Here is a 25,114-nt window from a genome sequence, read left to right as displayed (position 1 = left end):
TGGCGGTGGTTTTGCAGCTGGCGACTCGCTCTGGATGGAGAAGAAGTGGAGCTGCTCTCCCACCGCCAGCTGCAAGGGCCATGTGAGGGCATCTTGGCTGCCAGGGACTGCTCCTGCCACAGCTCCTCCCCATCTGTTTGTCCAGCACGAGCTACAACTAGAAAAACAATCCCGGCTTTCTGTCCCCCTGGGATTTCCCTCCCACTCAGCCGAATGCCTGAGTCAGCATAACTATCCCTCATGATATCACATTTGTGCAAAGGGAGCACAGGACATCTGGTCCCAATATCTAAAAACACTTAAATCATGCATGTCATTCCAAACATTTAAGGACTTCAGAAGTTTTCAGTTACTTTCATATACATTTCCTAGTTTCTTCATGCAGAAAGGATTTCTTATGTTCAAGTTTCACCCTGAAGACCTGGGGAAATGTATATTCCGTGCCATTTTAACTAGGAAAAAAACTCCAGCCTTACAGATAAGCTCAGATGTGTCCTAAGCTACCTTTATGATAACTATTTTTTAAAATTATGCCAGAAGAATAGCAAAATATGCTGAGTTGTAACACTTGCAATACAGACTTCAGTAACAGGCAAAAAAAAAGTTGTTGGTATGCGCAATGTTAAAAAAAAAAACAAAATAAATCCAACAAACCAAAACCCCCCTCGCAACTTCAGTTGTAGATGCCAGACACTGAGGTACCAAGATATTTTCTAGCTCCACATTGTGCTTTTTGCTAGGAGAGACAGGAAGCATGGCCTAGTGGTACGGCACCAGACTGAGACTCTGGAAACCAATGCTCGCCTCCACATCTGACTGTGAGCTTCTTGCTTTTCTCTGTCAGTAAGCAGTAGTGTCGTCACGCTACCAAGCATGAATTCAGGGGCTCTGATAGTCTGATGCTGAGTCCTAGGTACAAGTAATAACATTCAGTGCAGGAAATAATTCCCTTTGCAAGCCCCACATGCACCGCAGGCCAGGGTACACTGACACCCTTACAGCACGGGCACACTCTGAGCCGGCTGTAGCCTACTTAGCTTGAGTATCAACAGCCATTACGCTGTATGGGGATGGAGCTCAGTATTAACCAGCTTCTTTTTCAAAAGCCAGGATGGGTATGTCTACCTACCTCACAGTCTCTATTGCACAAATCTCTTGCAAGAGAGAAAATATAGCACTTTGATACAATTTCTGTTCTTCTTATCTGGCTCCCCACACCTCAGCATTGGAGCGTTTCCAGCCTCTACTGTATATGGCTTCTATTGCAGCATACACATACCACTATAAGAGTAGAAAAATACTAATTTCTTTTTTGGCAACTACTAGAAAATTCTTCACCCCCTCCACAGCACTGAAAGCTCCTACTTTTCTAACAAGTCGTCTGTTAGTCCACTCTCAGGACACAAGAATCAGGCGTTTCGGGCATAAGTGATATTCCATATGGAGACATCGCGACAACAAAAAAGAAAAGGTATGAGAAACCATAGTTTGAGTGAGAGAATCCAGAGGATCTTGGTTATATATTACAACTCACAAAATACTTTAAGTCATTTATCTGAGACTTGGATCCCTTTTTGGAAGGCACAATAGTATTACAAAGCTCTTTTAGACACTGTTTATTAACATCAAAATGAAATATGAAAAGCACTTTCTATTAAATCCAGGGTCTGGACAACTCTTATAACGTATACCCTAAATAAACAAAGTAAAATGGTATTGCAACAGCTAGAAATAAAATTGTGTGTTACTACTAAAAATGAAAATATTTTTTTACTGCACTAATGTATGTTTAATCCTTCTAAAAACAAACTTTCAAAATAATATCCTCACAATTAAGCTACCCTCAAATGTTACAATGCAAGTAGCTACTCCATCTGTCACCTGGGACCCTCACATCCCAGACTACTTTTAGTTCTCCTGGAGCAAACATTCCGACCCTCCCAGCAGACAGTGCTGCAGGCTGTAGCAAAGATCACAAAACCCACAGAATTTCTATGCTACTGTTTAAGAACGGGGAAGGGGGGTCGGTGGAGATAAATCTAGACACAGTTTGTTTCTCTTTAAAATTTCACTTTTTTTTTTTTTTTTGTTTAATACCGACTACAGAAAACCTAAGCCAGCCTTAGGACAATCTTTTTTTCTGCCTCCAAATAATTTCCCTCTGCCACCTCAGTTATTGTCACTTTTGTCAGATCCCAACAAATTACTGGTTGGTGGTCTCACTGTTCTACCCTGAGCCGTATTTTAATTAGTCAGAGCACTGAGAAAAGATTACTGTACAAATATTGGCGGATCTTCAAACAAGAGTACATGCTGTCCATTTTATCCACAACGCAAAAGCCCTTAAAGAGATTTCGATAAAGATTTGCCTCCTGCTTGCAGCCCGCATTCATAATGTTTATCTAAGTGGGGGATATAAATCTTTTTCAAATGAACCCCACAGTTTTTAAACCAGCCTTGTTATAAACTGCCTGTTTCCGTTTTGCCTGCCTAAGCAAGCAATGCAGAGCCTGCTCAGGATCGACTGGAACTAATTTAATGTGCTCCAGGTTTAATCCCCATCCTCCCGGCTTTTACTGGCAGATTTTACACAGAGGACTACTGCTGACTTTTAACAATGATTCATGTGATAAGTGGGTTTTGATTTGTTTTTCCACATCAGAAAACACGCAACATGAAATGCTGCCAAAATCATTTTAATAAACACTATCGAGTCAGATCCAGATTAACAAAAAATAAGAATTAAGCTTTGACACAAGAACTGTTTATCCGCACTTAAAGAACTTTGAATTGGTTAAGGTGAATTACTAGTTTGCTTTATGCAAAGGGCAGAAGAAAAGCCTGCAGCCTTCTGCATTTGGTTTGGAAGGAAGCCAGCGCACACTCCAGACATCAATATGCTGGGATGGCGGGACGTGTTTCTGTTATTAAAAATGCAAAAAGCGCGGGACAGACACAAAACCGCCGGTTATCACCCAGCCCGAAGTGGCATCTGGCGTTACACTCATGCACGACGGCAAAACGAGTTCAGGCCTCAGGCTGCCCCTAGTCGGGCCCGGGCCCGGGCCGCGGCTGGGCCCAGGACCTGCGGAGGAGCCGGGGCTGGGGCCGGCGGCGGGGCCGGGGATGGCGGCCGGGACGACAGCGGGACCGGGGACGGCGGCGGGGGCGCGGGGTGGCGGCGGGGCCTGCGGCGCCCGGGAGGTGGCAGTGTTGGCCCGCCGGCGGGAAGAGAAGCGACGGGCGGAGGGCGCCGCCGGGAAAACTGAGCCTGGCTGAGCCGCAGCCCTCCGCAGCGATTAACCCCCACGGCACGAAAACTGTTGTGTTCCCAAGTGGCGAACGCGCCTTTCCCTCTTTTTAAATTTTTTTTTTTTGTTTTTAATTCGCAGGAGGAGAGCATGTTCATTAACACTGAGCACTGAAAAAGGGCCAGCGTTTGTAGAAGTAATAAATGTCTATTTTTACAAAATGGAGCTGAATGTAGACCATATAGGTACTATTTTGCAATCATCTTCGCGTGTACCGAATTCCTTGCTCATTTACATAAACCAGATGTTTCTCTGACAAACCGAATTCCTCGAAGAAAAACCAGAAGTCGCTATATACCTCATGTCTGGAATGAAAGACGATGTGAATAAACAGCATGAATGTTCCATCAGCCACTAAAGGCAAACGTGTATGTTAAGTGCCACATATTTCTTCTGTTTAGCAGAATTTTTGTGCGGGCTTAGGTGATCCTTGGCAGAAGCATTAGAAAAGGAAAATGAAGCTACTTAACATTATATTCACTGCCTTCAATGGCTTTCACTCCCCTTGGGGAAACCGGACAAATTTCTTTGCCAGATCCTGACGCTCAAACCAGTCGACTGAGTGGACAAAAACTCTAAAAACAGTGATCCATATTCCTCATTCCTGCAGGAGAACTGGCTCCTGGAATCTTTCTTCCCAGTACCCGATTCCCAGAGGATTACAAGAGGAACAAGAAGAACCATTATTTAGCTATTTCAGTGATTATTTAAAACTCGCAACCTTTCGGTACACAGGTATAAACTGAAGAACGTGGGGAATATGTATTTGCTGTTATCAAAACAAGAAATGACAATCAGAAGGTTTTTCTAAAATCTCTCAGTTATCCCTAATTTTTCTTACTGCTTTTACAAGAAAACAGTTTACTAAATGTTTTGATTACTGGAAACAACAATATCTTACACTTAATCTGAAAGGCTGAATTAATGGAAGATGCCTGAAGGTTACACTCATTACCTAATCTTCCAGAACATACCCTTATCTACAAATACTTCCAAATACATGAATCCACTAACTTTTGGTGTGGAGCTATCAAAATCCTGGTAAGAAGGGCAAATTCTCATCTTAAATTGTACAGAGCAATGCTGAATTCACAATAAGAGCAAAACACTCAGCCTGAGAATAACTAGTAGGCAACTGAACAACAACCAATCAACCAGAATAAAAACATCAGAAAAAGAGCAAGAGTACGAGGATGGCCACAAAATTCAGAACAAGCTTTGAAGCTGCAGTTACAAGTATGGAAACCACACAGCAAAGGCAACTTTGATGATGGCAATGGCAAAACAATGAGAAAAGTAATTTCTTCATTTGAGAATTTTTTGGGACTACTGGGATGTCCAAACTTGCCCTGTATCCTGAGATCGAGGTATCAATGGGATCTGCAAAAGCTGACCTGACTTTGAGCAGTAAGCAGCTCCCCTTGGAAACAGCACAGCCATTTTCTTTTCTTAGCCCTAGCAAATACTGAGCCAACTGCAAAATAACCCAGATTTGATCCTAAAGGATCACTCCGCTAGTTCTCATCCTTAAATTAGGTCACCCATTTCACTGGCCACCAATCTCACCTAAAAATACCATGAATTTAGAAGACAAGGTTTTAAAATCTGAAGGTCCAACCACTTGAGAAATGTATGTGGCAACTTTACGAAAATAGAATTACCCCAGAATGACACATTACACTTAACCTTTACTATCAGTCCTTTCAAGGGAAACTGTGGCCCTAAAAGAGCCGTATGGTCCTAGTGCATGCATCCTTCCCTAGTGCTGGGAAGGATCTTACAAAACTGCTGTCAAAACCCCCACATTCACAAAATCTACACTGAGTGTCTCAAAATCCTCTGTACTTAAATTCTCCGCTTTCTGGCAAGAATGATTACATGAACATGATCACGTATAAAAGGATAAACATCTATCTACACATGAAGCCTCCTGCTAATACAGCCAGAAAAATTTATATGTATAACTGGGAGAAAAAGTAGTTAAAATACTATTTTGGCTCCATCCCTCTGGTACTGTAAGCTGCAACCAGCAGTGAGCCTTCGAAAGACATTCCTCCACAATCACAAATTCTCAACTTACAAAGTTCTCTCCACATAAAATAATGTGGCATCATTGTATGCTGACTGAAATTTAACTCAGTCTGCGATAGCTTTCCCCTAAAATCTTATTATGTAAATAAATAAATAAGCAAAATCAGCATGACTGGTCCACCATTTCAACACTACATAACAAGAGCAAGTCTAAGAAGTCTAAGTCAGCATTTATTCCCCTTTTTTTTTTTTAAGGGGGGAAAAAATAAACCTCTTGCAGTATCTATCGAAAAGATCGCTCACATAGATGTTTCCAACACTCATCAGTATTACACGCTAATTTCCAGCAGAGGTTCACTTTACACATCTGATATCGCAGAGGATGGCTGAATCCAGGCTCACAGCTACATAATTAAATTCAGTGTTTTCATCTTAGAGCAAGGGCCAGATTGATAGTATGGTGAAGTAAAACCCCTTATCTGCAAAACTGATAGACTAAGTATGCAAAAGCTCAAGAGGTTAGGGGGTAGCCCAAACTCCCTTCCTACTTAATCTCTGCCAATTTGGCATCAATTAGACCCCTAAGAACCAGATTGATAGTCTCAACTTAATTTGTACATTCCATGAACAGCTAGGATGTAACAGTGCCTTTAAACCAATTACCTAAAACTACAAAATTTCTTTGCTTATAGCTTATAAAAAAAAAGTGTCAAACTGATTCTTCCAACCATGTGTCTGATGTTTCTCTAATAATTGGTAATGATCATTGCCTGACTACAGTATTTGTGACACACTGCTTTATCTTTTAAATAAAAATATCGTTTGCCAGCTCCAAAACTGACTTCACAACCTCAGGACTTCATACTGTTGGTGGAATTTTAGTATTATTTCTACCAGGTCTCCAACTTTCTAGAACTTAACTGTTACATTTAAGCTATCAGCTCATGAAGAACAAACCTGTCTCTCAAAGGATATTATACAGAAACTTTGTAAAAAATCACAAAGCAAAATATAAACAGCTGTAAAAATTAAAATATCAAGTCAATTTTCCTGACAGTACATAACTGATCCCTAGAGGGTGTATTTTGTTCATAATAAGCTGGAGATGTGTGAAGAACTGAAAAAGAAACTTCATGTGTTTTTCTCAGTAAGTTTTTCCTCAACAGATTTTTGTCAGAATGGCTCTCCTGGTCTGTATAACATCCTTTGTTTCTCAGTCTTCCATGCCTGCTACATTATTCAGCTGGTAGACCAGCGAATTATGAGGCTATGAATAACATGAACGTCAGTATTTTTATGAAGAATACAGCTCAAATTTTTTTTTTTAAGAAATGCAAAAGCAGTTTGCTTCTCAACAAAAAATTAAAGCAGATGCTGACACAGACATGAAAGGATAAGGGATGACATCTACCAACAGTGAAGAGCACTTGGAAGTTCTGCAATGGGTGGGGAAAAGTTGGGAAGGGCGGCAATTAGAAATGTTTTGGAAGAAGAAAACATTTTTGGGGGCGAAAGTTAATTTTTACTGTGCCAATCATAATTTAAGTTAAATTCAAGTTTATTTTTCCTCATTTGGTTTATGATCTCATCTAGTAATCAAGGATGATTGATCATGTTTCAGGATTTGGGCCTTTGCCAGCTGCAAGTAAAAGGGAATTATTTATTTTTCTTTAGCGCTATACTGCTGCCATTAACTGTATCCCACCCCTTTTTTGTTTACAGCCTGTCACTGAAGCCACAGCTTTATTTCAGTGTGGTGTAAGCTCTGGTCTGGGGTTGATAGTGTAAGCAATCTAGCAGAAGTCTTGCATCACTTTGCATAGAAAGCATGCAACGTTTATTTCTGAAACGATCCCTGCCACCATGCTAGACAGGGTTGTCTACTCCCCTTTAAACGTGGACTTAAAAGCCGTATTTGAGCAATGGGCAATATCATTTTCCTTGTGGTAAAACTACATTTATTTAATCCCTTTAAAAACAAACAAACAAGAAAATTACTTTGACCTTTGCCTTGGCGCAAGGATTCTGATTTGAAATGTGTATTACATTTCTAAAGCACTGTAACTGTGTCCAGCTGAACTGGGTCAGATTTACATGCAATTAGGAAAAAAGGAAACCAAAGCAATTTAGTTTTCATGTTTGTTAATATCAAAACATGTTGTAGTTGCATTAAGTTTTAAACTGAAACACAAAGAAAATAAAAATGAAGATAAATGGAAAAGGAGTGGCCTGCTAGAAACTGCATTAAGCAAGTAATATGGACTTTCTCACTTGCATTTTTTTCTGGTCTAAACTATTCAAAAATGTGTGTTTGAATGTCCCCACTTTGGCTGTTCATAAGCCACAGGGAGGTTTTTTTGCATGAACTCTTCAACCTGAAAGTTTTAGCAGAAAAGCTTCTTTACAAGGCTTAATTAAAAGCAGGTTTAAGTCGGGGCCCTCATTCACTCTGGTTTTTATTTTGGCCTTTTCTCTGTGTCAGAAGTCAAGTCCCAAAAGAGAAATGAAGTTCATTATTGAGTCAGGAGAATATTTTCTCCTTCATTTTAAGCCCAACTAAACATGTTTCAGGTTTGAGTTTGGCTTTAGGTACCTCCAAATGAGATTTTATATTATATGCACCTAAGGGTGAAATGTAAGAAGATGCTAATAATGATTTTTAACTTTGCACTACATAATAAATAATGTGTGAAAACCACACTGCAATCTCCTTTGCATGCAACTGATTTGGTATGGAGAGCTGTATATTCTAAACAGATGGTGTTCAGAATGAATACACTTCACACCATGAGAGGTTCACGATAAATGCAACGTCATCGTCATGAGGCATGGTAAATAGTCATGCAGTCACACTACAAAATGCATTGAGCAATGTACCAAACCAGAACAGTACTGAGAGATCTGCACGAAAACATTCAACTTTTTCCAGAATGTTTTAAGTAGTAATTTATTGGTGACTTTTGACATTTAATACTATGCTAGCAGTTTTTAAGCCATGCTGTCCTCAAAAGCAAGATTATATTTTAGCATAAATAACTATAACAAAGATGGTTTGCATTAATTCCTAAAAATGCATTGGTTTTCTTCCTGCTGTTGCCTAGTCCAATGAAAGTGGCCATAAAGAGACACACATCCCCTACAGTCCACTGTGATTTCACCTGAACAAGGACGCATGGTCATTCTCGCGCAAGGAACAAGGACAGTCAGTTAATCACTTTGGTTAACAGCAAAGGTATTACACTGTCTTTGGTGGTTTAGTAGCTGGAGAGTAGGCACAGCCTAGTGCATCCTATTTGCAACCAACAGCAGAAGCAGATGCAAGAGCGTGATATTCGTCATAAGCATTTCTAAGAACAAAAACATGGTGATGTTTTTCAAAAGGTCTTTGAATGTTCACCAGATGTGGAGCACATGTGGCCCTTGAATGTGAGAGAATAATGCGACAATAAAGTTGAATCAATGTAACATGTGCCAGTAATCACACCAAGATGACATACAAATGTTTTAAAAACAAAAATATGTAAATTCTTTTTAGTTCTTCAGGACAGAAGAACAGGTCACCTGGTCATCCATGAGCTGCTGTTTCCATCGTCGTTTGAGAGTGCATCTGTATGAAATATGTTGCTCCCTCTGTGAGACAGTGTCTAGCTTTTGTATTTTTACATAAGACATTCAGTTCCCATGCCACTACTTACTGAAAACATTTAAGAGTTAAAAGACTTAAAGGTATCTTCTGCCTCTACATATTTTATGAAAATAAAACTCCTATGAACAGCACATGCAGGAAAAGGACAAGATAACCATTGCCCAGCAAGAGTGGTTTAGTGACGTCTTAGAACTGTATATTCTCTTTTGACTTACAGAAGGGAAGCAGGATAAGAAAGGGCACACTACTCCATGCTTATCTTTCCTTCTCCAAGTCCACCCATCAGATACTAAAGAAATCATTCATTTTCCAGTAGCAATCACTTCTAATAGAGATCTTGCTCAGGCTATGGATAAAACACAAACGCAGACAGTGATAGGTTAGGAAACAATTAATTTCACAGAGGCAACCAAACTATTTGCAGATGCTGACATTTGGAGTCCAAACTGATAGCCTTACACAGGTTGAATTCATACAGAAAGTTTCATTCTGTGTAGCTGCCAAAACTGGGTGAAATCAGAACCCAAAGCAAAACACTGAAGTTTTGCGTCCTGCTAATAGACTTCTCAGCTATGATGTCCCCTGAAACGCGTGGTGGCTTCCCAATCTACACGTTTGTTGCCGATGTGTGTGGTCAGATCCCTACCAATTAAATGTTGGCACATGTGCCTCCAGTACATTCAACCTCTTCTTGGCAGCAAACAAGCAGATGAAACTAAAACAGTATGTAGACAATGCAAAACTTTGCCTGTGTCAGTGATTGACGCTCCCTTGAAGTAGCAGCAGCTTACGTCTTTGTGTATCTGCTGCCATCTCTGTAAATGCAATGAAGAGATGTAGTGAACCATTTCCCTCTTACTGTAGGTAGATTCTCAAACAGCCTTTTTTCCCAGGAGACATGGGAGAAGAAGCATCAGTTTTCCAATAATTCTGGCAAAAGCCAACTTCTCACCAAGGCAAGCTTAGAGAAACAGTAGATAAGAGGACCCAGAAGGTGCTACCTGACTTGTTCTAAAGCTCTCCAGAACTACTGTGGAGTACAAGGTACTTGAGTGTTGTGTATTGACTCCTCGAGTATTTTTTGAGTAATTCCAGAAATGAAATAAACTGGACAGAAAAATCCATCTACGGTCTGGGGAAAAACCTACACAGAGGGGAGGCAGGATAATTCAGTTAAGACAAGTGAGAAGGTTAAGAGAGCTTTGCACTTGGCTTTTGGTACAAGAACATTTATTTTGAAAGGTATTCCTATGTATCATATAGTCACAATCAGAAGACTTGCACCCAGCTAAGGCTACTGTCCATTACAGATAATGAACTTTAGGTAGTGGCACATGATACCAAGAATTTTAGCTTTTTTTTTTTCTTTCTTTCTTTTTTTTTTAATTCTGCAAGTAGAGACTTCCAGAGTTTTCTCATAACCATATCTGTTAAAACAGACGTAAGAATGAATGTTTTTTTAAAATGTACTTTCAAAACCAAACAGAACCAAAAAAAATCAAGCCAGTGAGAGCCTAGTCACCAGGGACTCCATAGCCATTTAAAAAAATATCTGTTAAGAAAAAGGCAGTTGAGGACCCATATCAGTTTCTCTTGGGGAATCTTTATTTTAACCACACTCTGATCCACAGATGACTGAAAAACAACGTTCTGAGCAGATACATTTAATAGATACAGCATTTGACAACCTCACTTAATACAGTACCTACATCTTTCCAAATTTAACTGTGTTATTTTCATCCCTGTGTTGCAGAAGAATACTGGGTTAAGAAATTCAGAGAAAACCAGAGACATTTTAAAAAACTAAAAGAAAACGTTCCTTATTTTTTATCAGAGAAGAGCCCTTCTGCTCCGTTCAGGAAAGGCAGCATTACTATGCGAGGGTAAGTCAGATGAAACTATAGAGTATGTCTGAATCCTGTGCTGCCTATGGCTTAGCAGTTGTTTAACTTTCCCTAGACTTGGGGATGGGTAGGGAAGAAATACTACAAGAGAAATTGATGGATAGAATTAAGTCATATTTAGAGAGTTTCTAATCTCTGGCACATGACATTTTCCTCTTCGCTTACTAATGTTCTCATTAAAAAGAATTTGAAACTTTTCCCTTCCCCAAGCAGAGACCCAGAGTATCATTTATTACTCACCTGTTACCTACATTTTACTCTCCTGAAGGATAAACCTACATCAACCCAACAGTTGTGCTGAATGGCAGTGGTTTATGGACTAAGCCATTTATTTATTGTAACTACAACCATATGTTTTAACCTGCTATGAAATTATGAAATACTTCCCATCAATAGTCCAAGTTAGATTTCTATACTGAACTGCCTAATGTGAATGTACAGCATTTCTGTATTTCAAACAAACAGAGTGTGAGGAGGTAAATAGCAGTTAACTGTATTCATGCCTTATTAGACACAGCTGCACAAACTGGCTGTCATATTTCATTAGAAAATACTGTACAAGTTTTATGTGTGCGTGGTGCCCTTCATTTCTGCAAGCAACATGACTACTTTGAATTGCAGAAACACTCACAGAACCATATGCTATTTGTTTTAAAGGCACACAAAGGCAAACACCTTGGGACGGGGTGATGCAGGGGGGGAAAATCTACAGAGAAATTTCATTTTTCCTCCTGTGCCTAACATATTTTTAATTAACAAAGCATTCTTATAGAATACATGAAAGAGTAAACACATAGAAAACAATGCTACTGAAGCCTCGGACTAGGTAAACGCAGGTCATTTCTAGGTATGGAGTAAGTATTTCCTTCTGCTTTTTGGGGAAGGATGGGGGACAAATGAGAAGGAAGCAATCTTGTTACACCAGTATGTCTTCTATCAGCCATCACGCTGCTCTGCGCTGAGCTGGAAACACCACAGCCAGCAGGCAGCTTCCAGCATAAATCCACTTTTGTCAAGCCTATGGTATGCTGACTTTGATATTCTTGTACCAAAATACGGTGCAACGGGGTGAAATAGGCGGGCTTTCAATCTTCTTCTTAGATCAAGGAAGTCCCTTGAGAAGCTTCATGGCAATAAAAGGTAACTTAGCTGAAGAGATATGAATGAACTGGAGAAAATCTGAAGAAAGAAAACCACTATGAAAAGTCTCTCTCCATTTTCCAAGAAACCTCAGGAACATGTAGGAAACACCTATTGAGTAATCTGTCTGTTACATATACCTGTGGGATAACAGAATTGGTAGTAATAATTTTGATTAAATCCTAGTATTTTACACCTCTCCAAGAGACATGAGTTAGGGTTACAACTTTGTTTAGGTAGAGAGAACTGGTCATCTCCAAGAGGATGCAAGGCAATGAATGCTACACAGGCAGACCTCTGACAGGCCAGATTTGATTTTCAAACTGATTCTTCATGACCTACTGCAGAGGTAAAGTTCCACTAAGATTCTGTTGGCTGAGTCAGCATGTTGCCTTCAAACAGGACCTGCTTTTCTAACCAAGACAAGGAAAGCTGAGTCTGCCTTCTTTACTGGAAGCAAGCAAATGATATATCAAGCAAATCTACAAAAAATGGGATCCTAATTTATAAGAAATTAAAATCTACTATGACTCCATAGCTGGACTGAGTACCAATCAACTTGTTGTATAGCACTGTCTCTATGTTGCTTCCTTCAGGAGTGGAGAAGGGGACATGACGTTTTCATTGAAAACATAGCCAAGGACAGATAGAGTGTCGAGAGTTCTCTAACTCACTGCAAGTTCAATTTCACCAGTTAAAAGATAAAATCTTAAGTTAGGAAAAGTGGTGAAGTCCTAGACCACTCTGATCTTGGCTGACCTGACAACTCAAAAGACTAACACCACCTTGTTTTCCATCAAGTAAGCAAAACTGAATTAAGACTATACTTAACTGTGCTACTGAAAATAATGGGTTTGGCAAAAATATTAGCCTCAAGAGTCTGAGCCTTCAAACAGCTTCACAACCATGAACTGATGATGCAGACAGAGGAAAGAGCTGCGATTTGAAGGCAGCTGCCATAAAGACATGTTTGCGCAGGCACGTCAAGACTCACCAAAGTTTATTTTCTTTCTGGGGCAGAAATCCCTTAGCATATTCTGTGGGACACAAGACAAACGGAGAGGCTAGGCTCACAGCTAGGGATCGGTACTGTGCCAGTGGGACTATCAGCTTTCCAGGTTGGGGGTGGCTGACGCCCAGACAACCCAGACTGTGGGAAAAAGCAGTTCAGTGTGCACCTGTATGTGTGCGCATGTACCCTGTGCCCAGAAATGTCTGTGATCCAAGGAAGTGTGTGGGCCAGTGGAAAGGGAAATATGCAACTCATTAAGGTGGGGAGACAGAGGGAATGCAATGTGGCAGCCCCACTGTTAATTTTGGATATCGCCCACAGTAAAGTTTTCATTAATTTTCAGTTGTGTTTTTTTCTCTGCTTTCTCCTTGCTAGTCTGTAATCAAGTATATTCTCAAAAAAGTCAGGAAAACTAATCTGACAGACTAATATAATCACACTCAAAAAAGCATACAGTGTTGGCACTACCACACTGGTTTGCAGATAGAAGACTTGATAGGTGATTTACTGCCTCTGAGCTAACAACCACAATAATAAGCAGTTTCTATGAGTAAAGCTCTCATGACAAGATGCTGTGCTCTGTGGTGTTGATTTAATTATTATTGTAACAGTACCTGGAATTTTATCTAGGGACAACACCTAGACTGTGAAAATAAGGCAATGCTTTTTTTTCTTTAAAGACGATAATATAATTAATGAAAGTAGACAAAACCCAAAGGTAAATGCAGTTCTGCTCCAGACCTATAGCAGGGGCAAAATCAAGTTAGGATTATTAGCAAAGAAACTCTATGTATCATCTTAAAAAACTTTGCTTTTCTAACCTAGACTATGACAAGCTGAGTGAACCATCTTGACTGAAAGCATTCAAAAAAAGACACCAAAGTCATTTTATCAGAAAGCAAGGGTATAGTAATGAACAAAATGGACAGAAAATGCTAGAGCACAGAGCTGCCTACCTCCCCCCATCTCCATTTAGATACCACTTTGCCTGTCCAGTAACACACAATTAACACCAAATTAATGAGCTTATTAGCAGAGACTAAACACCGCAATAACACATGTGATTCACATTTGATTCAGTACTCAGCGAAATCTTGCCAATTAACTTGTCCATCAGAAGGCTGATGAATGGGCATTGCTAATGGGATTTCTGATGTTGAGAGGCAAAAAGATGGACTAAGGGAATCTACACTTTTGCACTGCTTACATGTGACCACTGAAGTCTCACCTAAAAAGGCACCGCTTACAGGTCCCTGCTCCCCAATATATAATATAAGATGCTGCTGGCAGGCATGCTTGAATCCTTCACTTTGTTAGATCTGAAATAGTGCATGCCATTTTTCTGCAGGTTAATAAGCCAAGAGATCTGCCTAGCCCATTGGAGGCAATTCTCATGTTCTTGGAAGAGGTTTTTTTTTAAAAAAAAATCCAGTTTTCATACTCAGTCTGACCTATGCAACTAATAACAGAAAGATTTTTTTTTTTTTTGTGAGGGTGGCAACAATATCCTTAAGAAGTTAGGGACTGGAAAGCAGATCCTGCCACTAACATAAATCAGGAAGTACGCAACTCTGTCAGCGGAGCAACACATTCAGCAAAGCAAGAAAACTGGCAAGAAAAATCTATTATTAATTGTTTAAACCTCTAACAAAATCATGTGTACGTGTAAAGGGGGTGGTAGCAGTTTTTTACTTCCCCCCTTGCAAGAGCTAGCTCCCATTGCCATCATTACACATCAGTATTCTTTTATTTTACAGCAAGTATTCTAGTTTTGTACACAGAACCATAATTTAACAGTTCCCATTGACTTAATATGTTTAGCCTCTTCTTCCGACAAGGCATTTTAATTTTTATTGATGTGGACATTTGTTCACTTGAAAAAGCCATTTCTTTATTAAGCGCTCATTTTAGAGGCTCCACATGACTCTTATCTGGATACAAAATATTAGCTCTTTCAGAAGATGAGGGAGGGAAGCCTTTATTTTTTAAGTAAGAGCCACAATGGCAATGCTTTGCAATTTTTCAGACTAAATGCAAACATATTTCTTTGACAAGAATACAAAAAGATACTCCTAACTCCCATGTGATATGGTAACCCCACTTAAGATATTTTAACCCCTTGTCAGCCAGACTTAGAAAAGCTTAAAAGTTTTCTTTCAGCAGATTAATAAATTGTCACTAGAAATAGCTTCTGTTCACCCTCAAAGGATTTATTCAATGTTAAAACAATTCTGACCTGTATTTTACATCGCTTTCAAAGTAGTCTAACAAGAGTGTTCTCCTAAGGGAAAATAAGGTTGACTAGAAGAATTTTATATATACACATATACATATCTTTCTGAGCAAAACTAGTTTTAATGTCTTAATTCTGGGATGTCAAACCTGGATGGTCCATAACTGAGCTCCCTGAGAACATGGAATATGAATTGTAACCAACAAGCTCCTTCTCTGTGGAGTACCAAGGGTGATGCACAAAACCAAACACACTCAAAACAGCTCATCACTTCCACAAATTTAGGCCACTGTTTTACTTGTATTGCTGTAGCACTGAGGTGTCCCCAGCAGTTTAGGACTCTGTTTTATAGAAACATACAGAGAACACATAAACACAACTGAATTCTTGTTAAAAACAACTTAAGGTATTGTGAATGTAAGAGGCATTGAGCAAGCAAAAGAAATGAACTGAGACCACACGAGGCAGGTGACAACAAGCAACGCTATTTCAGGGGTTGTATAAACCAGTTTTTAAGCAAGGTCATGAAGCTTAAGATCACTTTTATGTAGAATAAATACTTGCAAAGATAAAAATATCACATGTGATAAAAATATAACATTTAGATTCTGCTGTTTTACATGTTCTGGAAACAACTTCCAGCTTCAATGGAGCAAGTCTAACAAACAGATGGTTAAACAAGAAGTTACTGTAAATGATTTGGAAGCATAAGCAGGTGATTGCTGCAGGACTATTTTATCTTCAGGAGTCATCAATAAATTACATTTAATTCTCTAGCTGCGTAAGACAGAATGTGTATCAGTGTCTAAACTGCAATGTCATCCAAAAGGTACCAAATTCCAGAAGATGACCTTTGCAATCAAGATGGTATCATGCAAAACTCCCAACAAGACAATTCATTCCATATGTAGCTTTATGTTGAAAAGTGACTGATCTAATTTCAGTATTTATTTTTAATATAACATCTCTAATTACAGGCACCTAATATCTTGGGTCCTTTTTCCAAATACTGTTGCAATCTCTCTTCTAAACAGATTTATTCATCAAGATTGTAGGCTACCATAAAGACAATTTATTGCACTGAGCTGAGCTACATAATAATAAGTTACATCTAGACTAAATCAATATAAATAATAATAACAACAAGGAATGCCATTGATCTTAATCTATTCTATGTAGAAATAGAAGTCCCACTACAGCTGAACTATGCATTACTCCTGCAGAGCAAGAGGAATTGCTCCAAAAACTTTTCTATTTTCTCACTGCTTTCTATCAAACTGCTTGCTTCAGCAGCCCTGAAGCCCATGCTTAAAATTTTGGTCTACGCTAGTTTAGTGTCAATAAATGTCACCTACTAAGTACTGTACCCTGTAGAACAGCTGAGAGGTCTGAAATCTACAGTGAGTTCTAGGCGGGGAAAGTCTGCAAGCTGCATCTTATAGTTTCCAAATTTATTGGCACAGGGTCTTGTGCAGGCATTCGTATGTGAACAACGCCTACCATATTCTGCAGTGGCCAAAAGTGCAAATAAATAATAATGTCATCCTCAATTAAGTATGGAGTCATGCATACCCTGCATTTGTAAAAGATGGTAAAGAATCACTGTGCAGGATGGAATAGTTATCAACACCCAAGCTATTAGATCTTGCTGTCGAAACATTAACTACAATGTAAAATATTCAGCTGTATTGCAGTTTTTTTCCACTTCTTTATCCTGAGTTGGCACTCTAATATTTGTATGAGAAAGAATGATGTCATTTTATTAACCTCATAAGCACTTGCCGCCAACAGAAAAATAAAAACATTGGAATGACCATCTGGCATGAAGTTTCTGTTTCTCTTAAAAACATGTCTATATTTTCTGTTTCCCAAGACACTAAGGACAAAAAAAATATCTGTCTTCTGACAAATTTTATAGCACCAAAATGAGAAAATAGAACTAAAATAAATCTCAATTAATTAGTATTTGAAAATTTAAACATGAAGATACTATACTGTCAGGAGCTTTCCATGTAAACATGTGTGCATAGCTTCTGCCGTCACAGTATTTGACCGACTTATATTATTACCAAGCACCACTAAAAACTCCAGATACTTGTGCTAACATATTGCAGTGTTCTCTTTCCTATGATAGCACAACTTTGAAAAAAGAATGGAAAAGAATCTCTAAAATTTAAAAAAAATACTGTCATCCTTTGAAAACAAGTAGGTTAACTTCAGAGGTAACGATTCTTTTAGATATATCACATATTCTATATTGAATTAACACATAATGACAACTTGGATACACAGATATTTAGCAGTCCATTTTGTAAGATCTGTCTTTGCTTGCTAATCAACATCATAGCACTGTATTTGTTTTTCTAAGCAGTCAAGGTGATGCACAGTACCCACCTATATGTTCTTGACAGAGACTAGAAGTATAGAAGTAACACACTCTTGAGCTAGGTAGGCCGATCGTGAGCTTAAATCCAAGAGCCACAGGACAATGTGTGTGAGGTGGTGGCATACATTGTTATGTCAACTGAAGAGCTGTCCTCAGTATCTGTTAGAAACATGCCATTTCCAAACTCACTGATGACGTTTCTGAAGCCATAGCTGGGAGATGCTATGTGTGGGTGCGCTGGCCCAACGAACAAGGCACTTGCCTCACAGACAGTGCAGGACACAAAGAGAGTCAAAGCTCAGAAGGGACTTGGTCCCAATTCAAGGGGCTTTGAGTCTGAGAAGTCAGACAATTCAAACAGGTAAAAGTTGAAAGGATTTTTAGCTAATTATAGCCAACCAGAACAATATACTCCCCAGTTTACACTCTAGTTTTTCATCTATAGAATGAACTCTGTTGGGGATTTTTTTTGTTGTGGTTTTGTTGGGATTTTTTTTTAGCATGAACTTTAATTCCAATTACTCTTGAGATTATGTGACATTAATCATTATCACAACACAACACTTTGACAGTACTGGGATCCAACGGTAGCATCATGGCTTCTAGGTCACTGCTGAAGACGTCTAATTTCCCAATAAACTGTGAAATGCTGGTCAGCAGGTGCAAAAACTTTGTGCCACAAAAAAAAAACCCAAGAAGCAACAATCCCCCTGGTGACACTATCATAACAATGAATTTAGTAATCTTTCAGATCTCCTTACTTTGGGCAATGCAGTTATTTTAAGACAACAGTGCTGGTTGCAGTTTTAAAATTAAGCTCAGCCCAGACATCTCAAAAAAGAAAAGAATGTCTTCATCCTAAAGAAGAAACACATCCCTTCCCTTTATGAGGGAGGTCAAAAAAAGCTGTTTGTTTTCAACAGTCCTCATGCAAAAAACTGCCTGATAAAGTATCAGTTGTTTGCAAGAAATACCAATAACATTGTGGAAGAAATTTTTATTTTAGTTTGACTTATTGCTAGTCATTGTATATTACAGAAAGTCATCTACACTGGGAACTTTCTAGTATGAGATCCACATACAGTACACACAGGACCTGGTATTTTAAATCCACTCAGTTTAGCGGAAAGCTTTGTATTTAAAAATGTGCAGCAGACAGTCGGCTGAGGATAAGATGGAATGAAGCTTTAGCTGCCACGCAGTGCCAACTGGTACAACTGTTGCCAGAATTTGCTGCCACACAGAAATTACAGTACTAAGAGTAAACATTTTAACATGACAATGTCTTTACTCATGGCAACCTACAGAAACTTGGAATCGGCTTAAAAGCTCCCCCTCCTCTTTGTCTCACTCCAAAGTACAGCAGCAGAATTTTAAATTGCTTGGAGAATGATTGTTTTCTTTAGGGGGAAACACATTTCAAGTACTTCATATGCTATTTTAGAAACTTGGTCTGATAAACTTGCTTGCACTGAATAAACTCCAACCTTGGGATTTAAATAGATGGGGCTATTCATAAAATAGACTACTACTCAGTATAAGGAGTACTTTACTCTTAAATCTTGAGAGAAAGATTACACCAGAGGGATGCAGCCAGTTCTGAAAGGCAGCATCCAACCTGGGGAATTTCAGGGCAGTACCCTTCACAGAGCAACTGCACTTTCCCTTGGGGCCCACTATGCCCCTATTCACACTGTCTGCTGCTGAATCTGGAAGCAGAAATCCCTGCTCAGTGAATATATGAGTAGTGTATGTTAAAAACAACAACTATATTTTTTCTCTCACAGTGTCATTTTTTTTTTAAACTCTGGAGAGAGCTCCTCTTCTTGTGCTTCTGTATTTCATGGGCCTCTACTGCTTAATAAACCTCCATGAAAGTCATAAATTTGAGGAGAGCAGGGGACATAGCTAAACAGAGATGAAAAGTATGGAGTGACAACACTCTCACTTTCTGTTACCTCCCTAAATTTTAAATCTTCACTTGAAGGAAAACAAGGCAGTCACATGAAAAGTACTGGGGAGTTGCAGGCGGCGTGGTGCTGCATTTAGCTTGTGTTCCCCTTCCCACTGATCAGTTTTATAGATGGCCAGAATTAGAAAAATAGAAAGAGGACCTCAAGGGCAGGAAAATATGTTGGGGTGGGATATCTCCTTGTTAGGTAGTTTTTAAAAATTGTTTCAATTCACAAAGCATTTAAAACTGAGTAGTAAAAGCTCTATCATGTGCAGAGGTAGGGCAGCAGAACACAGAGAAAACTTGTGATCGACAAGATGAATAATCCTGATGCATTACTCTTAATCCAGCACGCGATTCTCTTTCCTTTAAGGCAAGGCCATGATCCCATCAAAATCCAGTTTCACTCTCAGACCATTCATCCATTCCAGTTAAGGAGAGAACAACTCTGTAGTAAGTATGCAGCTGCAGAGTATGCTCCTCCTTCAGAGGAGTTCTCATTGAAACTTCCTCGCTGGAGACACAAAAAACTTATTGAGACAACACAGGACTGAAAAATTTACTTACAGATCTTTAATTATGGTAAAAGAGTGGAAATGGGCTACTTTCTATCTTTACTAGGCCATTTTTAAAACTGAGTACCTGCAAGAGTACTGATAGGAGAACCAGCAGATAGGAGCAGCCTCGCGGTCACAAGCCCTGGTCCTCATGGGGGACTTCAACCACCCTGACATCTGTTGGAGAGAGAACACGGCAGGGCACAGGCAGTCCAGGAGGTTCCTGGAATGCGTGGATGACAACTTCCTCCTGCAGGCGATAGAGGAGCCGACAAGGAGGGGTGCCACGCTCAACCTTGTGCTCACCAACAGGGAGGGACTGGTTGGGGATGTGAAACTGAAGGACAGGCTTGGCTGCAGCAACCACGACATGGTGGAGTTCAAGATCCACAGGGCAGTGAGGAAACTACACAGCAAGCTCTCTGCCCTAGACCTCAGGAGGGCAGACTTTGGCCTCTTCAGGGACCTGATGGGCCAAGTGCCATGGGAGGCAGCTCTGGAGGGAAGAGGGGCCCAGGAAAGTTGGTCCATATTCAAGGAGCACCTCCTCCAAGCTCAGCAGAGGTGCATCCCAATGAAGAACAAGTTGGGCAAAAAGGCCAGGAGGCCTGTGTGGATGAGCAAGGAGCTCCTGGACCAACTGAAAGTAAAGAGGAAAGCCTATAGAGGGTGGAAGCGGAGACAGGTAGCCTGGGAGGATTACAAAGAGAATGTCTGAGTGGTCAGGGATCAGGTGAGGAAGGCTAAAGCCCTGATGGAATTGAATCTGGCCAAGGATGTCAAAAACAACAAGAAAGGCTTCTATATGTAGGGGACAAAAGGTCCAAGGAGAATGTAGGCTCCCTCTGGAAGGAAACCGGTGTCCTGGTTACCCGGGATGTGGAGAAGGCTGAGGTACTCAATAACTTTTTTGCCTCAGTCTTCACTGATGAGGGCTCTTGTCTCGCCACCCAAGCTGTGGAAGGCACAAACAGGGACTGGGAGGATGAAGAACCGCCCGCTGTACCGGAAGAGCAGGTTCGGGAAATCTGAGGAACCTGAAGGTGCACAAGTCCATGGGACTGGATGAAGTGCATCCGTGGGTCCTGAGGGAACTGGCAGATGAAGTTGCCAAGCTGCTGGCCATCGTATTTGAGAAGTCCTGGCGGTCTGGTGAGGTCCCCGATGACTGGAAGAGAGGGAACATAACCCCAATTTTTAAAAAGGGGAATAAGGAAGACCCGGGCAACTACAGGCCAGTCAGCCTCACCTCTGGGCCTGGTAAGGTCATGGAGCAGATTTTCATGGAAATCATGCTAAGGCACATGGAGAGCAAGGAGGTGGTTGGTGACAGTCAACATGGCTCCATCAAGGGCAGATCATGCCTGACCAATTTGGTGGCCTTCTATGACGGGGTGACAGCATTGGTGGACAAGGGACAGGCAATGGATACCATCTACCTGGACTTGTGCAAGACATTTGACATTGTCCTGCACGACATCCTTCTCTCTAAACTGGAGAGACATGGGTTTGATGGACAGACCACTCGGTGGATAAGGAGTTGGCTGGATGGCTGCACTCAGAGAGTGGTGGTCAACAGCTCGATGTCCATGTGGAGACCAGTCACGAGTGGCATCCCTCAGGGGTCCGTGTGGGGCCCGGCCCTGTTCAACATCTTTGTTGGTGACGTGGACAGTGGGATAGAGTGCACTCTCAGCAAGTTTGCTGATGACACCAAGTTGTGTGGTGCCATTGACACACCGGAAGGGAGAGATGCCATCCAGAGGGACCTTGACAGGCTGGAGAGATGGGCCTGTGCCAACATCATGAAGTTCAACCAGGCCAAGTGCAAGGTCCTGCACCTGGGTCATGGCAATCCCAGGCACAAATATAGGCTGGGGGTAGAATGGATCGAGACCAGCCCTGAGGAGAGGGACTTGGGAGTGATGGTGGATGAGAAGCTTAACATGAGCTGGCGATGTGCCCCTGCAGCCCACAAGGCCAACCGCATCCTGGGCTGCATCAAGAGGAGCGTGGCCAGCAGGTCAAGGGAGGTGATTCTCCCCCTCTGCTCTGTCCTGGTGAGACCCCTCCTGGAGTACTGTATCCGGTTCTGGTGCCCCCAGCATAAGAAGGACATGGACCAGTTGGAGAGGGTCCAGAGGAAGGGCCATGAAGATGATAAGAGGGCTGGAGCACCTTTCCTGTGAGGACAGGCTGAGAGAGTTGGGGCTGCTCAACCTGGAGAAGAGGGGGCTTCGGGGAGACCTTATAGCGGTCTTCCAGTACCTCAAGGGGGCCTACAGGAAAGATGAGGAGAAGCTGTTCAGTAGGGCCTGTTGTGACAGGACAAGAGGTAATTGTTTTAAAATAGAGGGAGGTAGATTTAGATTAGATGTTAGGATAAAATTTTTACACTGAGCATGGTAGAGCACTGGAACAGGTTGCCCAGAGAGGTGGTGGATGCCCCATCCCTGGAAACGTTCAAGGCCAGGCTGGATGAGGCTCTGAGCAACCTGATCTAGTTGGGGATGTCCCTGCTTCTTGCAGGGGGGTTCAACTAGATGACCTCTGAAGGTGCCTTCCAACCCTAACCATTCTATAATTCTAAGAGCAACTGAAAGGAGTGAATCAAGGAGTAAAGAGAATAAGAAAAATGTATGAGGTTATTCAATGTAAGAGTTAGACTAAAGGTTTCATGTCAACAATGTGGTTTTTCTGAAAAGCACAAAGTAGACTAAGCAGAGAATCATAAGACCCAGCAGAGAGATCCAGTAATGAAAGTAATGCCAAAACTGTGCAGATTTACTTTTTGGGGGGAAATTTGAGAGTTCTAATACCAGCTGTTTATACTGGGTTATCTCCTTTGGCATCAGGTGGAGACTGACATGCATCCACCAACGAAAAATCTAGAATTCCTACATTGTCTGAGTCTAACAGTATTACTCCCAGTAGATCTTTCACAAACAGTTGTCCTCTAAGTGGTTCCAATACAGGATAGTAACAATACTACTTTCGTGTTGAAACAATTACTTTTTATTGAGGATTTTTAAAGATTTATTACTTTAAAATATCTGAAATATAACAATTATACTAAAGAATTTCTCATAGTAGTGCTGAAATAAATTACCATGGCATCAAATTTAGTGCAGAGTGCTAGGTACCAGTCATTCCCACTGTAACGTCTTCTGGGTCTCTCAGTATTTTGTTCTTCCTACAAATCCCTGTCAGCAGATCAGAGACAGGCCACATGCTCAGAAGCAGATAATGCATGTCTCTGTCTCCTCTGTCTTCAAAACAGAGTCAGCAAAAGGATACATACTGTACAGATTGTGTAATTCAAAATAATTGTTGTTTGAACTACTGAAAATGAGTATGTGCTTAAGGAACAGCTACAAATGTTAGCCTAGAAAGTTTGCTTTGGCTAACACATTTTACCTTAGTATGATGGGTGGAAGGCAGTGGGTATAATCCAAAGCCACCTACGATTATAAGAGTGCTTGTTATACATTTATTTTTTATGAAATATATAGTTTGGTTGTTTTTTAACTGTTTTTCCACTCCCTGATGATTTACAGCATGGCTTTTATATAAGCAGCTGTCTGTTGTTGTGAAAACACTGCTGATCTTGCAGCTTTATTTTGATTCTAAAGCTGAACTGGTTTAAGATGGAATTTATCCAGTTTCTGAGAAGAGCTATGTGATATGAGTCACTGCAGGAGAGAGAAGGGGACTATGGGCTGTCAGTCCCATGCTCTACAGTGCAGACAAACCAAAGAATGGTTGCAATGAGTTCTTTTAGCTGAGATGTACTTGTTTCTTAACTAGAGAAAGAAGGCTGCCTATGTTATTAAAAAATATTTCAGTCTTACCAAGAGAGAATAGCTTTTTTTAAAATAATGTAGATCAGAGCTTCTACTATTTAAGTTTTGCAGTTTTTGCCCCCCAAATGTCAGAGAAATTGATTGACTACAAAGGTATGAAATATGGGCTGAGTCTCCACAAAGGACCTGGGATTATATTCTGCTGCCAGAGATCATAGAGAGAGTCAGGCTGTTGGTTTGTTTTCAACATCTAGACAAAGACAGCTGATTTTTACAAAAGAAGTAAAAACTGGTTTCAGTTGAGGTCCACACTATGTTCTTCACTCATTTAGGGCTGACTGACTTCATTAGAGATTAGCTCATGAAGACTTGCCTCTTGCAAGGAATTCAGAAGATGGTTCTAAAAACAACACAATGGCAGAAGAGACAGCACAGGGAGGAAAGTTTGAGCTTTCCCTGAATTTCAGCAGAAATTAACTCTATAAGGTTCTTAGAAAAACTCTTCCTTTGTTTGGTACAGTGCCAAAGGTTAGTAGGATAGAGTTCAATATACCACTAACTCTTAATTTCCTGAGAGAAATCCAAATGTGATACAAAATGGTATGTAAATAATACTGTGGTCACCAACAGGATGCCGTAAAAAAAGTGGTGGTGGGAAAAGCTGAGGGTAGTTGACAGCTGTGAGCAAGAGAAACCTCACTCTCTTTGTGCATGGAATTTCCTATATGCTTTCATCTGCTCAGTAAATTTCAGAAGTTTTACACTCACATAGTAACAAAGCCCTCTCTGCATTTGATTCAGCATGTTACCTCAAGAAGCATCTTCAGAATAGTAGTGATAATAATAATAACAATCCTATCTAATGTTAAAAGTTATATCATCTTGAAATTTCATATAGATGTAAAACTGCCACCCAATTCGGATTATTTATGTACTTGACCTTTAATGTCTACCCTTTTGTTCATAAAATTATTCTTGGACAAAACTATGAAAGATTAACTATGCAGGTTTCTGTTCCTTTTACCAGTTTGGCAATAAGGAACAGCTTTTTAGCAAGACATCCAACATCGTATTTTCACAAAAAATACAAGCCCCAGAATTCAATGAGAATTCAAAAAACTAAATAAAACACTTCTA

At 40.4% G+C, this 25,114-nt stretch overlaps 1 protein-coding gene across 1 annotated transcript in view; it reads right to left on the bottom strand.

Moving 5' to 3' along the window:
* SCFD2 (sec1 family domain containing 2) overlaps positions 1–25,114 on the bottom strand; it is a 205,362-nt gene that overhangs the window by 124,554 nt on the left and 55,694 nt on the right. The window lies entirely within an intron of this gene.

Source organism: Chlamydotis macqueenii, chromosome 4 (genome assembly GCF_036417535.1).
Source record: "Chlamydotis macqueenii isolate bChlMac1 chromosome 4, bChlMac1.mat, whole genome shotgun sequence".
NCBI classification, from domain to species: Eukaryota; Metazoa; Chordata; class Aves; order Otidiformes; family Otididae; genus Chlamydotis; species Chlamydotis macqueenii.
The sequence above is the reverse complement of the archived record's forward strand: the minus strand, read 5'-3'. Positions and strand labels throughout refer to the sequence as shown.